The sequence below is a fragment of the Megalobrama amblycephala genome, linkage group LG15 (genome assembly GCF_018812025.1).
Source record: "Megalobrama amblycephala isolate DHTTF-2021 linkage group LG15, ASM1881202v1, whole genome shotgun sequence".
Taxonomy (NCBI): Eukaryota; Metazoa; Chordata; class Actinopteri; order Cypriniformes; family Xenocyprididae; genus Megalobrama; species Megalobrama amblycephala.
In genome coordinates, this window is record NC_063058.1 from 9,123,081 (window position 1) to 9,138,988 (window position 15,908).

The window sequence follows — 15,908 nt, forward strand, 5'->3', positions numbered from 1 at the left end:
ATATATATATATATATATATATATATATATATATATATACACACACACACACACAAACACACTCTATTTATAATAACTGTTTTCTATTTGAATATATTTTAAAATGTAATTTATTCTTGTGTTGGCAAAGCTGAATTTTAAGCATCATTAATCCAGTCTTCAGTGTCACATGATCCTTCAGAAATCATTCTAATTGCTGATTTGCTGATCAAGAATTTTTTTTTTTATTATTAATCTTTTGTAACATCATAAATGTCTTTAATGCATCCGTGTTGAATAAAAGTATTAATTTCTTAAAGAAAAAAAATTCTTTCTGACTCCAAACTTTTGACTGGTAGTGTATAATGTTACAAAAGCTTTCCATTTCAGATAAATGCTGTTCTTTTGATCTTTCTATTAGGGATGTCCCGATCACGTTTTTTTGCCCTCGAGTCCGAGTCCGAGTCATTTGATTTTGAGTATCTACCGATACCGAGTCCCGATCCGATACTTCTATAATACATGAAAAAGAATAAAGAAGAGCGAAAAAAACAGATCCAGGAACAGTGCTTTTCAGGTTTTTCAGGAATCTAACAATCGTTTTCACGTACAGAAAATGGATAAAGTAATCAAATATAAAATATCACTGCATATTATCTTTACTGTATAAAATAAATAAAGATTAATCATTATTGAAGTTACAAAAACTATTCATCATTCAACTATTATTGTGATTTGATTTAATATTGACTCATTTGGATAAATATTAGCTAGGCTACACAAGGTAGGCATTAATTTTTCTCAAGAAAAAAACAACTCACCTAACTTAATGCTGTAAACATACAGAGAGCCCTATCAGCTGGCAGTATTATTTAAAAATAACAATTTAAATATAATGCATTTTTTATTATAATAACAACTTTATTTAATGATATAAGTAAAAATATAATAAAGATGTAATACAGTACACATATATCAGCCAAAACAGGTTCTGTGTGAGGGGCTGCTAGCTGACAGCCGTCGGTCATTTCTGAGAGATTTACCTCAGACGAAGGTAAGTGTGAATACATAAATCCATTTTGAAAAACATGTTTACAAGAACATAACATTATACGTCGTTTGATGTTGTAATATTTTTTAATCTGTATTTCTAGCATGTTACATTTACAAGCACCAAAACGGTATTTATTGTTTGAATTTCGTAATAAAATTGACAGAATCTGAGAGCTGAGATTTTTTTCTATCATAAGTAACCTGCTCTGTCTAGTCTGTCGGTCTCTGTGTCCTCTTTACTTCGCGATTTTTTTGTGCGTGAGAAAATGGATGTGTGGCGTGAGAGCGTGTGAAAAGCGTCAATTGTGTGTGTCTCACATTTTATTGCATTTGTATTAGCTGTTTGAAGAGTAAAAAAAATCCGTGGGTCTTAACGCAATTACAATCGGCAAGTCGGTCGGACTAAAAGGGGAAAAAATAATTAATTGGGTCGGTCCTAAATTGACAGGGTCGGTCGGGTTATGGCAAACAAGAATATTTTTAAGGATGGCCTAATAATTATTTGAAACTTAAGCTTGTGAACATATTAGCAACACAGCTAGTAATGACAGCGTTCGGTTTTATTGTTGTCATCAATTAATACACTTCTTAATTACATTACATTACATTTTTACATTATGTTGTCAATAAATTACCTTTATCGGTAAGTTTTGGCCACTGCCTGACATCATCTACCCATGTTCCCTTTCACCAGACATTTTCTTTAATGAGCAGTATGAACTTTAATTGAAATGTCATTAGAGGGCACCGGCAAGTGTCACACCGTCACACTTCGCAGGCACGCAGTAATGGCGGCAGGCAAGATGGCGGCGCCCATAGAGTTTGCGGCGGATTTGTGTATATATCCGAGTCCTGATCGGGAGGTAACGTCCGATTCCGATCGAGTCTGAGACCACGTGATCGGGCCCGATTTCCGATCATGTGATCGGATCTGGACATCCCTACTTTCTATTTATCAAAGAATCCTGAAAAATAAATGTTTCTTGAGGAGCAAATCAGCATATTATTTCATGTGACACTGAAGGCTGGAGTAATGATGCTGAAAATTCAGCTTTGTCTTCATAGGAATAAATAACATTTTAAAATATATTCAAATAGAAAATAGTTATTTTAAATTGTGAAAATATTTTACAATATTCCTAGGTTGTTGTTTTTTTTTTAACTAAATAAATGCAGCCTTGGTGAGCATAAGAGACTTCTTTTAAAAACATGAAATAATGTCCCACTTTTCCCATCCAACTTTTGTACACACACACACACACACACACACACAAATGTACAAGCACAGATATATACATGTATAAATGTTTATCAGAGTAGTATCAGAAGTTTTTCCACATATGGTTTGAGCATTCTCAACTCAATAACTCAACTTGAATTTTATCATTCCCTAGTCAGGGAGCAACATCTAAGAATGCTAATATAATAATCTACACATTTGAACTACTGATTCAAATGTCTAACAACAACATCCAAGACTCTGTTTTCTTTGCCCTGAAAAATGTTCTGAAAATTAAGTGAAATAATTACTTTGGCTTCAGCTCGTGATAGCTTCATGAAATGTTACGTCTGGCACAGAATTTGGCACTGACTTATGGACACTGGAAAAAGAGCAAAAAACTGCTAAGAACCATATTTATGGCTAGAATGAAAAAGAAGGAAAACTGACAAGAGTAGTTTGAATACAATGCAGTGAAATATTAGGAGAACCATCAGGTGTTTCCCAATCTTTCTGGTCAAATGTACCACCAAAGCACCATCTGTAGGACTCAAAATACACCTTTACCAATATCAAATCAGATATGGGTTCCTATTTAAGACTCCAGTGACATTAGAACTTTTGCCTGCTGTCTGTTAAGCTTGAAACGAAACAAAACAAAACAAAATACAAAACCAAACCAAAAACGAAACCTCTTTTCTCTTTCAGGGAAAATGGTGCAAAAGCTGATGACTCATCCTGGACTATGAAGATTTTTGTCCAATCAAATGCTTTCTAGAATAAGAATGTCCCTCCCCCTAAAACCACATGTACACTGTATAAATAAATAAATATAAATACAATTTTACAGTCTGGTGAAAACAGAGCAAGCTGATGACTCATCTTGCACTACGTAGATTTTGTCCAATCAAATGATTTCTAGAATGATAATGTCCAACCTCCTAATGCCACATGTACACTGATATCTCATTTAGAATACTTAAAAAGGACAAAATTAACTGAAAAAATTAATTAATCATGATTATTTATCATGTTTAACAAATAAAAAGGGGGAAATGAATGAAAAAAAACACTGATTCACTGTGAGTCATTTATAATATTTACAATCTATATACAATTATTTACATAATATAATTTAAAAAATAAATAGTTTTTTAATCTTTTATTTATTATATGCTTTTATTTTAACCCTAGAATGCAGGAACCAAAAAACCTACACAAATGCATAAAGGGGGTTAAAATTAGCCATAATGGACTTATTGGTTTTCTTCATAAAATCGATGTTCTGTTAAAGAAATTATTAAAAGAACTGATGATACACAACATGTTTTAATATGTCAAACATGGTTATTTTTTTCACTTGCCTTGTATATATGGAGTACAAAAGATAAAATTAATGTTGTAAAATGCAGTTGTACTTTTTCTGAGCAACAAGCAATCAAAACAAATTCAGAGCTACTGTAAAGTATGCTGTAGTCTGAACTTCCACTCCCCACATTTCTCACAGATAATATGAAAATGATCTTTGTAGTCAGGAGCAGAACATTTTGCACCTTTCTGTGCATAACTTTTTGGCAGCGATTGCACTTCTTCCTTTGTTTGGGCCTTCAGTTGTCCTTTCTTGGGGCCTTTCTCTATAAATCCATTGTGTCCTAAATCAAATACTGAGTAGGTACCACATTTGATGAAGAAATCACTTTGCAACCATTAAATATGTACAAAGTATGTATGCCTACTGAATACTGTGAATTCAGAGAGATATATAGAAAGTAAGTAGCCACACTGGGACATGTGGCTGGTGTCTGAGGCAATTTTCCACGCATATTATGACCAAGAAATATGAGAAAAAACATTGATGGGGGTCAGAAACAAGATTTTTCATGGAATATGAAAGAAATAAATACTTTAATTGATAGAATATTAAAAAAAAAAAAAAAAAAAAAAAAAAAAACACACACACACACCCCCTGCTGGGTCAATCTGACCCCCTTTATGCATTCTAGGGTTAAGTAACCCCTGCTGTACACATACCCACAGTTGGGAATCACTAGCTTAGATGATTTATGACAAAAACAAGGCCATGTATTTAAATCACTGAGATGAAAGGCGCACATAAACATCTCTCTTATAAGCAGAGCACTCTCAATTGCTCGCTCTCATGGATTTGACAGCAAAGTTCATCAGCTTTTCATCTCTGTAATGCCTGTGATGTCATCTTCAATCACAGCAGGCACGGTTATTCTTCAGACCCCTATCTGTGGGAAAAAAAAAAAAGATCCTCTCTTTAGCCTATTTATTCTTTCCAGCTTTCAGGTTATATTTCTGTAATATCTGATCGCTCTAAATACTAAACTTTTTTTTAAGCACCGAGTGCAAATCAACAAACCAATATGGTTGCATGATTTCAGTGAGGAAGAATTCAAAGTGACCAAGATCAAACTCCACAAACATTAAACACTGTCTACTCCTTTGCAGTGTGTAAATAACCTAGTTCAAGCTCCAGAAACTGCATCCATCCAGTAAAATGCCCTTTCAGTCACTCCAACCATGCTTATGGCCTCCCCCCTAGTGGCATGAAGCAGTATTGGTTGAAGGAAAAAGTGATAAATACAGTTCCCATGGCTGATGATTCTAAAAATACACACACAAACTGCATTAAGATCAAACCGATCAGTAGTAAACACAAAAACACACAACCCACTTAATGTCAACCATCTGAAAGTCTCGCATCGGGCCACCTTACAATCTTCTGTCAGGGTGAAATACTTTCCATCAGGAGATAAATCAGCTCAGATTTAGGAGTTGGAGCATGTTCAAGGTTCAGAAGATACATTATTATCAGACGGCTCATCTTGGAACATGTTTTTAACTCTGGAAGAGCAGAGAAAGACGGGAAAGGCGGTCGTAGTGGAAACTAAACTGACGCTAAACTGTAATTTTCCCGTCGGTGATGTGAAGACTTTGTCATTGAGCAGCTAGCAATGCTTTGAAGCAGGTGTTGAAACGGTTTCCTTCACAGACTGTCTGAAGATGCGGAAATATGGATTCAGACTCCATCAAGCTTATGACTTGTTCATAAATGGTACACAAACTAATCCTCCTCCAAATGCCACTCATTTCACAGCACTCCCCTACTGGTGTTTATTATAACAAGATGAAGCACCATGATGGAAAACCTTCACTGGCATTTTAACCTGGGAAAACACTTATTTAGGCGTCAGTGTGCTATTCTCTGAGCAAAATAGCTATGTGTCATTTAAACAGCCTTGTTTTTCTGATGAGGGTTTTTGATAGTGCTCACAGGGGTAGAATTTGGGATTAGACAGGCCGACGAGTCAACGCAAGATGGACGTGAAAATACATCAATAATAGATGTTTTGACCATCATTAACATAATAATAAGGATCATTCTGTCTACCTCAACGACATATATTTAAGACAGGGGGTGGACGGGGGACAGCGGCGCTCTATTCAGTTTCAATTGAGTTTTCATGCACTGAATGCAAAAACAAACTACAGCACATTAAAGCACCGATTCACAAATGATTCAGTGTTCATTTTAGCGAATCAAAAACATATAACGCAGTCTAGCTCAAATTACTCTTACGTGGAGGTTCTTTTAATGAATCATTCACAAAGATACAATTTTTTTTCACTGAATGAAAAGGTTAGTTCAGCCAAAAATTAAAATTATCCCATAATTTACTCACCCTCAAGCCATCCTAGGTGTATATGACTTTCTTTTTTCAGTCAAACACAATCAGTAATATATTAAAAAAAAAAGTGAAGCGATGCGTTTTTTGTAAGAAAAATATCCATAATTATAACTTTATACACTAGAATCACTAGCTTCCGTACGCATGTCGATTCTGGCGGAAGACTTTGACCTGATGCATGATGTATTGACAAATGCGGAAACACAGAGGATAGAGAACTATTGCAAGTATACTTTAGGTACACTTTAAATATCTTGCATTCAAAAACTGGTATTATACAGAGATCATACGGCCTTTATTAATAGTGATATTAAAACACATTTTAGGCGTAATATTGAGAAATGTGCATTGTGCAATAAAGAAATAAAGAAATAGCCAAAAATCATTGTAAGCAATCACAGACATATCTGTTGAGCACGTAAACACAATGGCCAATCAGAGGTGTTCAAGAATCAGTACCGACTTGGTACCAAAGTCAGTACTTTTGACAGACCTACTTCAATGTGAAGCCCTGAAAGGAAAGTTTTTTTCCTTGACATCACCTTCTAACCTGTCGAGGTGACATTCAACTCATCCAGAAAATGACTACAATACCAGACTGTCAATCAGAGACCTTTGAGTTCATCTCTGCACTGCTGTTAATTAACATTCATTAAGTCTAGACAAAATGGGGTAAAAGAGCTGGCAGAGGCTTCCATGGAGTACAACAATGTGCTCTCGCTCTTAAGTAAACCACAAAGGAAAAACACAACTATCATTAAGCGCAATAAATCTGTCATAAGTAGCACGCTAACAAAATTGTTAACAGTGTGCAACGTCGGATATACCTTAAGCTATATTCACGTGTGAAGGTTCAACCGTGGGGATTTTCCATCATTCTAATGGCTTTTTCTCTCAGCAGTGATGATTGTTGTATAATCTTGCATACAAGTCAAACTGCACTACAGCCTGGAGCCAGTACAAAACTATAAATTAGACTAGACAGACAAAAAATTAGAATGCCAAATGTCTCCGGATACCATCTAAATGTATGAATACAACATTTAAAGCTATTATTTTTCCCCTAGACAGAAAATGGCATTTCAAATAACACAATCCATCTATATATCAGCCAGGCTGATTAATCGGCTGATATTTGGCCATTTTGAGTTCTGATGACTGATCAACTGACAAACAGAATCTGTCATTCAGCCTGGTTCCAGCCAAAAAAAAAAACAAAACAAACAAAAAAAAAAAATTCAAAAAGCTTTGTCAATGGTTATACATTTTTTTAAACGTATCTGAAAACTGAAAATTCAAAAATGGTAGGCTAATATTTAAATGAGCTTATCTTTTTTTATATTCTTATGTATCCAATAGTGTATCTTATTTGCTATAATTAATCTATGTATCTGCACAAACAGATATCAGAAATATAAAAAACACTCATCAGTTGACCACCAATATCTGTAGTTTCTCATAATTTTGCTAAGTACAACATGTTCGAGGACCTTATTGGTTTGTGAATAACAATCCTACCAACCAATCAAATTTTAAAGATATGGAAAATGAGTATGGTTAAGGGCCTGAACAGCAACCTTTAATTTCCGTTCATTTTACTTTAGCATATGGTAAGTTAACATGTAATTTTTAAGATAGGATTCAGGCTATGTTAGAACCAAGAGAAAGTTACTGGCAAAAAATGTTCGTTGATGAAGAGCTTTTTTGTTAATAATAATTAATAAGAACACACAAAAAGAAGAATTAATTCAAATAGATTAATAAATAAATATTGACAATGATTACTTAAATAACAATTAAATAATTTTAAAACCAATTAAAAAAAGATATGACAATGAAAAGATGCAAAATAACATTGCAAAATGTTAACACTGTTTTTAGTAGAACAAATGTTTAAGAAGGAAAATCATTCAAAAGACTGAATATTCTTTTATTCAGCAAAGATAAACTAAATTGTTTAAAAGTGGCAGTAAAGACATTTATAATGTTATAAAATATTTCTATTTCAAATAAATGCTTTTTTTAACTTTCCATTTATCAAAAAATCCTGAAAATTTTCACAAAAAATGTTTGTCAACACTGATAATAAGAAATGTTTCTTGAGCACCAAATCAGTATATTACAGACATGTGATCAGCTAAAGACAAAAAAAGAAGCAAAACAATTATCAAAAAAGAAAATAAATAATTATAATCATTATATTTTTACAGAACAACAGTAAAATTACAATACTAACATTTATGGTTGTCTTAATTTCTTTGCTTTCAAACGAACCCGCAGAGAGACATTAACACTTCACATTTTATGATTTCAATAATTATACAGTTACCAATCTGTATGTTAGCCCTCATATGTTAACCCTGAATATTTTTTTCTCAGATTTACGCATTTCACATGGGTCATACTTTTCAGGTCTGAAAACATGGAAATCTGTATAAATATTGAAAAATCACATCCCTGATAATAGAATGATTTCTGAAGGATCATGTGACACTGAAGACTGGAGTATTGATGCTTTGATCACAGGAATAAATTAGAATTGTAAAAAATATTGAAATAATTTAAAAAAAAAAAACATTTAAATTGTGATAATATTTCACAATATTACAGTTATTACTGTATTTTTGATCAAATAAATGCAGCCTTTGTGAGCATAAGAGACTTCTTTCAAAAGCATTAAAAAAAAAAAAAAAATACTGACCCCAAACTTAAACGGTAGTGTACATTAGCACAGATGGTGTGAATACATCATTTCACAGTGCATTTTATGTTGACAAATTTTTTTTAAAGACATTTTTAATGACAATATCAATGACTTAAAAATCTGAACACTGTCCAAGAACACATCTTGTACTTGGCAAAGTCACTGTAAGCGATACCCATAATAGGGTCTAGATAGACAGAAAAAGATGTATACATTTAGAGCATTAACACTGTAACAAATGTTGTTATAATGACAGTTAAGAGCCAGATTAGTGTGTTTAGGTTACATGAGGGAGGAGGAAGTTTTTGACATATAGGCTTGACTAGCTGTTTCCTAAACAGAGGGGTCTGTTCCTCTGATGTGAACCGAGTTGACTTATACAGTCTGTCCTGCCGAGATTCCCTCAGCCGTAACCGTAGCGTTATCAGAGATAGGAAGTGGAAGTGTTATTGTTATGAACCGGCGTCTGGGTGGTCGGCCGACACATGAGTACATCACGCGTATTCAAACAAAAGATATTTGTAGAGATACAGGACGTTGAAGAAGAACACTAACAAAGCTACCGAGGGTTTATATCGTGTTGTTGAACTTAAAGACGACATTCAGTTTCGCAGGCCGTTTTACCATAAAAAAAGCCAAAACAAACAATGCATGCCTGCGCAATATTGCCACAAGTGCAAACGCAAATAAGCCTACAGTATAAGACATGTAGATCTTCATGGTTTGCTAAAGTACACACTTTAGAAGCACCAATGGAACGAGAACATGTGCGTTGAGACGTACAGTATGTACATGCTTCAGGCCCGATACTATGGCACGAGGCCAGATCAGACCTGTCCAAACTGCAGGAATGCTTCGCTCCACCCAAGATAAGCAGGTAGCGGCTAAAAATGACCTGAAAACAGAGTGCTAGCCAGAAAAGATGAGCCAAGTTCCTTGTCAATTCAGTCAGCATTTATAGTCTGTAGGGTTGTTTTGGAGTCTGGAGTCCAGACCGTCGACGACGTGCAGTCTCTGCCCAGACCCACTTGTTGATTCTTCACAGCGTTTCTGAAATGATTCAGCTAGCCATTTGTTTTAGTCTTGAGTCACACAAGATCTGTTTTAAGATCTAAGATCCAAAAGAATTTAAAGGGTAAGTTCACCAAAAAAAAATTCTGTCATTACCCTCATATATTTTTAAAACTTTTTTTTCTTCGTGAAATACAATAGAGAAATTCTGAAGAATGTGCCGGTCACTCTTTTCCTTGCAACTACAATGACTAGAGTTTTCAAGCTTTAAAGGGTTAGTTCACCCAAAAATGAAATTTCTGTCATTAATTACTCACCCTCATGTCGTTTCACACCCGTAAGACCTTTGTACATCTTCAGAACACAAATTAAGATATTTTTGATAAAATCCGATGGCTCATTTGAGGCCTCCATTCCCTACAAGTTAATTTAGACTTTCAAACGCCCAGAAAGGTACTAAAGACATATTTAAATAGGTTACAGTGGTTCAACCTTAAATGTTGTGAAGCGACGAGAATACTTTTTGTGCACCAAAAAACAAAATAACTTCATTCAACAATATCTAGTGATGGGCGATTTTAAAACACTGCTTCATGAAGCTTCGAAGCTTTACGAATCGTTTGTTTCAAATCAGTGGTTCAGAGTAGGGCTGGGTAAAAAAATATAGATTTCTCGATTTTTATCGATTCTCATTTTTACGAACCAATATCGATTCTTAAATCCCAAGAATCGATTAGTCTAGTCTGTTTTCAGTTAATAAATGAGCAGAATATGTAGCGCCTCCTATCCAATAAATCACAATAATCTTTGTGCTTTGTTACTTTTGATATGAATATATTTCAATATTATTAGATATTTCAAATGACGTCCATTTTATTTTGAGATTCAAAGATTAATTACCGTTTTGGCGCTGTTATATGTGACGTGACAGATCTCTTTAGCGCCTCAGTTAAAGAGAAGCAGCAGCACAGAACGCATGTGAACATCCTCTCCTCCGCTTTAATACCAGTTACAGCGCGTAATATACATGACTAAACATCTGAAGGTATGTTAAAATATATAGTACAACTTACCGAAATCCGTATCATGTCTCGTGTAATAGCTCAATCTGTGTTTCAACCTCGGTAAGACCTCAATAAAACAGCTTGTAAACAATGTCACGTAACGTCACATTTACCTCAGAAAAACATATTCAGTGACCTTAAACTCATTAGTCAGCTAGAAAAGTGTACTCCAGAAAGCAACATTCTGATAAATATAGCTATGCACATATATATATATTACATATTCATTATAATTTTTAATGTTCTTCAATATTTAATGTATGTTTGAATAAATCAGTTATGACAGCCGTGATTTAAATGTTTATATTTAAAAAAAACGAATTGGAGTAAAAATATGATGATATGTAATTCTAAACTTTATTTATAATAAATACATCACTGAGTGTAATTTAAGTGTTTGTATATAAATAAGTTAATTTAACCTTCAATATTATTATAGTAGTACCAACGGACATGTGTAGTTTACAGCATTAATTGAGAGATTTTTTTGTAACTGAAATATTACATACAAAATAATCAATATCGAATCGAAATCGAATCGAAAGCATGTGAATAGTAATCGAATCAAATCATGAAAATTGTGTCAATACCCAGCCCTAGTTCAGAGCACTGCCACAATCATGTGAACTTTTGAAACACTTATGTGGTAACGAAGCCTCATTTACTGAAATCATGTGACTTTGGCAGTTTGAGATCGTTTGATACACGCTCCGAACCACTGATTCGAAACAAAAGATTTGTAAAGCTTTGAAGCTTCATTAAGCAGTGTAATCACCCATCATTAGATATTGTTAAATAAAGTCATTAGTTTGTTTTTTGGTGCACAAAAAGTATTCTCGTCACTTCATAACATTAAGATTGAAACACTGTAGTCACATGAACTGTTTTAAATATATCTTTAGTACCTTTCTGGGTGTTTGAAAGTCTAAATTAACTTGCTGGAATGGAGGCCTAACTAAGTCATCAGATTTATCAAAAATATCTTAATTTGTGTTACAAAGATGGTGTGGAATGACATGAGGGTGATTAATTAAAACAGAATTTTCATTTTTTGGTGAACTAACCCACCCTTTAAACAGAACATGAAAGCACCATATAAGTGATTCATACGACTCATGTGCTACATTCAAAGTTTTCTGAAGTCATATGACAGTTTTTATGTGACAAACACTCCAAAATTTAACCCGTTATTTACTGAAAATCTCAATTTCTGCTTTAGCTCTCCTTGGCAAGTTCATGTGAAAAGTAACAATGTCAGTTTTGTGAAAGATGGGTCTTTTCAATGAATCAATTGCTCCTGTTCATAAAAACTGAATGATTCACTGTTTTGGTCTAAATTATTTCAATGGATCTTTTCAGTGAATCAATTGCTTCTGATCATAAATCCTGCCAGATTTGTGTATAAATCATTCTTTAAAGATCTGATTTCAATGAATCAGATGATCCTGTTAAAACAACCTGAATGATTCTATGATTTGGTCAGAATGACTCTAAATTCAGATTTGTGAATTAATCATTTTTAGAGATGGATCTTTTCAAGTAATCAATTTCTCCTGTTCTATGACTATGAATGAGTAATGATTCAGTCTGAATGATTCAATGATTGAGTTTTTTTATTTTAAAAAAAGTACAAGAGAAGCTGTATTTATTTACTTAATGAAACAGCTTATATTAAATATATTTGTTTTTTTTCTCCAATACCGAATGAAAAACATTGTCGATAAGCAGTGCAGACATTTTCCCATGGAGTCATCAAAAAATTGTATCAAGTTTATTGCTTAGCTATCATTTTGGATAAGAGCTGAAAGTCTGGATTTGCTCTGGTCTCAAAACACAAATGAAACCCAATACATTCACATCAGACTGGATCTGATAGCAGCCTGCATTCACGTTTCATTCTCAAGAGGAAGACAAAACTACAGCCAGACATGAATAAACAGATGCAAACAAACATGACTAACCAGAAAGGCAGTCGATGATGCAATAAAACAGGGAGATTGACCGTTTGGCGTGAGATTATCATCCTACTTAGAGGAAGTCATTTTTCAAACATTTTGGTTTCTGTTAAGTTTTTAGAATAGTCAATAAATCTGTCAAAATTAGTCAATAAATCGTGATTCAGTTAATACTCATTTTTATTGCTCAGGAGTTTCAAATATGACATCAACTTTGTCTCAGATGATTCTCCTAAAATTCCCTATGAGATACAAATGTGAGAATTGTTGGCATTCAGTAAGAGTATAGAGCTATAATGTTAATTGCATTGCTAAAATCAATTGGTTTTAGGAATTGAATGGGAATTGAGTTTGAAATCTCTTGAGATCTGTTCTGAAACTTCAGAGGAGATGAATGTGAGATTACTGGAGAGTTTATCTCAAAAGAAAAAGCAAAAGTTTCCATTTTCTCTCATTCATCTCTTTATTGTATATGAGAGTCATAAAATTGATGACTCTGATATACAATAAAGAGATGTATTACACTATTTGTGGTTTTACTATGGGCAAAAATAAAATAAAATAAAAATCACTGATAATGATAAAAAAATCAGTATTAAAAAAACTAATAATTTCACTGATATGTAATAAAAGTGTTGTCATTTCTTGTTTTAAGAAAAGAAATACAAACTTAGTGAGGTTTACATTTAAAACAAGGGTCAATATGAGTATAATTATATTTTGTGTATTTTCTATGCAACATTATTATTATTAATTATTATTTTACATAAATAACATCTTGATAATAACGGTACTATCCTGCACAAATTTGCTTCTCAAAAAAATCTTGATTTAAGGATGTTTACTGTATTTTACTAAAAAAACAAGGTAAAAAAAAAAATACTCATTTAGACATGACTTCTTGCATTTTAGATTTCAATCCCAGTTTAAGTCAGCATTATTCTTAAATAAAATCAATACAATTAATTTTTTAACAAATGAAAAAGCTATTATTATTATTAGCTATTCACATTTAACTCAATGGGTTACTTGCTGATTCTTTGTAAATACGTATTTACTATAAATTTTTAAGTAATAATTGTTTATACACCAACTTTTTTCCAGTGTAAATTCAAGTGTGCCATAGGCAGTTGAATGAAACCTTAGAATAAATAAGAAATTACCATATATTATAGTATTTTATGGGACCACACTAATGGACAACCTTATCCAAAAATGTTACATGCTCCAACATAGACTCCAGATCCTAATGTATATCAACACAGATTACAGATGACACTCAGCGTGCCTGTGGGTGATATAAGACAGAAAAACTCTCGACAGTACATGAGCGAAGTCAAGTCCTTGACAGCGCATTAACGTACCTGCTACTCCATGCCAAAAACAGCATTTTAAATCCTATTTTCGAATGTGACGGTACTTTGGGCCAAAGCCCATGAGTGACTCGCAATGCTTTCCCCTTGTCATTAGCCCACATGGTGAAGACAGGTACACAATGAGCAGAAAATACCACATTTCATCTCCACTGCATTATGCCTACACAATGAAGCACTGATTTAACATGGCTGTCCGCCAGCTTACTCAGTTCTGCCTTGGCTTGTGACAAACCAACAAGGACGTGAATGTGTGACTGTTGAATTCTGGCACTGTTCATACTGTATGTACCTGTCACTGCAGAGCTGGCCGCTTTTCCTCCATTCAGCAGACAGTTGCATCTAAATTCACCTCAACACTGTGTTTTCAGACTGCTTAATTGACTCCAGAAGTCATGGGAAAGGGAGTTTAATCTCCACGCGGAGCAGGTGGACTGCACAGCTGTACTGGGCCAAGAAACCAGGAAGTCCAGGAAATGCCTGATGAACTATCAGAAACACAACAAGCCAGAGGAAAGGAAAAATCACATATGAGAACTCTTTTATGTCTCAATTGGGTCTCCTATAGAGCTATGTGATTATAAGGAGAGGAAATGGAGACCTGGAATGAAAATAGACAGTATTTATTTCCATGATACACATTCCTGTTGTCTGATTTATTAATGTTATGAACAATTTCCCAGATGCACACATTAGGATTACAGAAAATAAACTTTCTGTAAACGGCAAAGAAAATGGTGAAGAATTCTGGTCCCGAATCCTTGTTATGGTTCCATTAATGATTTTAGTTCTTTTGAGGTGTAAATATTTTGAAAAAAATGCAATTTTGTTGGCAATTGATGACAATTTTAGATTTGTCAATCTAAGTTTAAAACAAATCGTGTGAAAAATGTTTACAAAGACTTTTATAAGTGTCATAAATGTAATCCAATAACTGGCTCTAACTATATATTAAATAAAACTACTAAACCATTCAAAAATGTGGTACCATATGCCATTCATTCATTGAAACAGCTTATAAGAACCATTAGTTTAAGAATCGTACTACACTGCTCATGCTCTTGCTTTTTGATTCACTAACAAGAACCAGCACAAAAGAGTCATTTGTTCAGGATTCATACTTCACTGGTTATTGCTGTGTGTTTTGTTTCACTAAAAAGATGGACTGCACAGCTGTACTGGGCCAAGAAACCAGGAAGTCCAGGAAATGCCTGATGAACTATCAGAGTCATTTGTATAGGATTCGTACTACACTGGTTATGCTCTTTGTTTTTGATTCACTAACAAGAACCAGCTCATAAGAGTCATTTATTCAGAATTCATACTACACTGGTTATACTGTGTGGTTTTGATTCACTAACAAGAAACAGCACATACAATAAGAGTCATTTGTTCATGATTCATACTACACTGGTCATGTTGTGTGTTTTTGATTCATTAACAAGAACCAGCTCATAAGAGTAATTTGTTCAGGATTAGTACTACACTGGTTATGCTGTGTGTTTTTGATTCACTAAAAAGAACGGCCTCATACGGTAAGTGTAATTTTTTTCAGGATTCATACTAGGGATGTGATGAGTACTTGAGTACTCAGACATGACAGTGATGACTGATAATAAAAATGATGATTGCCATGACTTTAAAAATATAGGCAGTACCCGAGGTCTGATTGGTTAGCATTAGGACATCATGCCATACAGAACAGTGAAATAAAGTGAAACTATAGAATTTAAATTACACAGTCATTCCTGGAATCACTTTGATCATGAAAATACAATCAAGTGCAAGATGTACAGATGTACAGCACCAATCTGCCATATACATAACATTATAA

The 15,908-nt window shown here is 33.8% G+C and overlaps 1 protein-coding gene across 9 annotated transcripts in view; it reads right to left on the reverse strand.

The window, feature by feature from the left end:
• LOC125247827 overlaps window positions 1–15,908 on the reverse strand; it is a 363,538-nt gene that overhangs the window by 321,464 nt on the left and 26,166 nt on the right. For 5 of the 9 annotated variants that reach the window (XR_007180189.1, XR_007180190.1, XM_048159329.1 and 2 more), the window contains exon 2: window positions 14,367–15,293. The exons of 2 other annotated variants lie outside the window; for them this stretch is intronic. The gene's annotated coding sequence lies outside the window, so the exon portion shown is untranslated. Of the gene's footprint in view, window positions 1–2,224; window positions 4,507–14,366; window positions 15,294–15,908 lie in introns of those variants that run through there. 2 more of the 9 variants (XR_007180188.1, XM_048159327.1) reach the window with 2 other exon arrangements.